At 39.3% G+C, this 2,070-nt stretch overlaps 1 protein-coding gene across 1 annotated transcript in view; it reads right to left on the bottom strand.

The window, feature by feature from the left end:
- Positions 1-2,070, bottom strand: part of LOC101847536 (regulating synaptic membrane exocytosis protein 2) — a gene marked incomplete in the record, with an annotated part of 82,471 nt that overhangs the window by 44,468 nt on the left and 35,933 nt on the right.

Raw genomic sequence — 2,070 nt, 5'->3', positions numbered from 1 at the left:
TGCACAGATTTTCCTCACTTCACCCAGGTGGAAATGGGTACCTGGCTATAGACAGTGAACGATCTTGTCAGTTTGATAGTGTTTGAGCGCGTGAAATCCCCAGCTTGCACTGTATGCTTCCCGGGAAGCTGAGAAAGTTTATGTGTGTTCTCAGAGGGTCTGCTGGGGTAATAATAGTTGTAAAGCGCATAGAGCACACTCTTGAGCATGGATATGCGCTATATAAATGCAATTATTATTATTATTATGTTGCCGGTTAATTCGGCCAAAAACTGTCAAACTGTATAGACATTAAACTTGGGTGGGGTTTTTGTGGATTTTTAAATTTACTTTTTGTTTTGTGTGTTTGTTGGTTTGTTTTTTAGTTGCTTTTTTGTTGTTGCTGTTGTTGTTGTTGTTGCTGTTGTTGTTGTTGTTGTTGTTGTTGTTGTTGTTGTCGCTAGTTTTAGTTTTATTAGTTTGTATGTTCCTTTGTATTGGGTTGTAATTTTTGTTTGTTTGCTTGCTTCATTGTTTGTAGGTATGTTTCTTTGTTTGTTTGTTACTGCTGGGTTTTGTTTTTAGGGGGCGGGGGTAGTTGGTGGTTGAAATGGAAACAGTTGAACATTTTCGATTAAAGCTCAGATTTTGTGGGATTGGATCAATGAAATAGCACTGACTTCCTGTTCAATACAGACGTCCTTCCGTCTGGTCACGTCAACCCCCACCCCACCCCACCCCCTCACCCCGGTGTTATTTATACACTGGAAAGTAATATATCTCTCTCAATCGCACGATTCAAACATCTCAACCCTTCCCCAAACAAACTTCACAAAAATATACAGCTTAAGCTTCTGATGGCCCACCAATCACAGAGGATTAGCGAACTCACAAACATCCTTGCCCATTGATAGAGTTGTGTAAACACACGTGAAAGACGTGCATTTTTGCCTCCCCCAGATATATATACATATTATGGGTATTTGGGGGACGACAGTTTTACAGTTGAAGCAGATTATTTTTTTTATATGCCGCTAATCTCTCTACTTTCATTTCGCTTCGTTCTTGGGGTTTCGTGCGTGCCCAACTGACAGACATCAGCCAACATCTGCTGCTGCTTCACGTAAACTTATTAGAATGTTCGGTTGTGACTAAGACAAAGGGAAAAAACAGAAGCTGGGTGGTGGATATAAATGGTCGCTTTTAAGGACAAGCGGGCTAATCCAGAATTCGGGGGTTTCCTGAAATCTTGACCTACAGCAAAAGTGGGCCTAGCCTTACCTATAGAAGAAGTTTGGTTTCGTTGGTATTTATATCTGTTTGGTTATAGAGAAACTTCTCCTTGTCTTTTAAAGAAACTGAACGAGGGGCAAAAACTTTACCTTCGATTTTCTCGAAACAGCATTTTTTGGGATAGCCTCCTTGTGCTTAAAAGCGACCATATATCTGCAAGAACCCCGCCTCTCGAGATAATTCAAACAAGCGGACACGGCGGTCAAGTTTCAATCCGAGTAAAAAACAAAACAACAACAACAACAAAACCAAAAAAAACCCTCTGTTTATTCCAATGTCAGCAACATTTGTCCGATAAGAGAAATATTGTGAAAGTCATTCAACCCTGATATTTACAATACTCTTCAGACTTCAGGTTGAGACGTTTCCAGTCTGTCATTTCAGTCTCGGCTTGGTTTTGTGGGGGGGGTTTAGTTTTAGTAGAGGTTTTACAGCGCTCGCAACTGCATAAGGTCATATGAGCGCCTGTTTGTTTTTCTATATAATTATTTTATTTTTATTTTTCCTTTTTTTTTTTTTTGCTTTTTTGTTTTGTTTGTTGATTTTTGTAGTTGGGGTTTTTTTTGGTCGTTGTTACTGATGTGATTATTGGGGGAAGCAAGAGAGTTATATGATGTGTCAATTGCCCCGACACCCGGTGGCCTTGGCTTGATTGTTGCCAGATTCCCATTGGAAGGTTTTTGTTTGTTTTTTTAGCTTTTGTTCTGGTTTTGTTTGGTTTGGATTGTTTTGTGTATTTGTTTGTTTGTTGTTGTGTGTGGTTTGTTGTTTGTTTGGTTTTTCTTTTTGTTTGTTGTT

The sequence above is a fragment of the Aplysia californica genome, unplaced genomic scaffold, assembly GCF_000002075.1.
Source record: "Aplysia californica isolate F4 #8 unplaced genomic scaffold, AplCal3.0 scaffold00889, whole genome shotgun sequence".
In the NCBI taxonomy this organism is placed as follows: domain Eukaryota; kingdom Metazoa; phylum Mollusca; class Gastropoda; order Aplysiida; family Aplysiidae; genus Aplysia; species Aplysia californica.
Note: the sequence above shows the minus strand (reverse complement) of the source record. Positions and strands in the feature narration are given on the sequence as shown.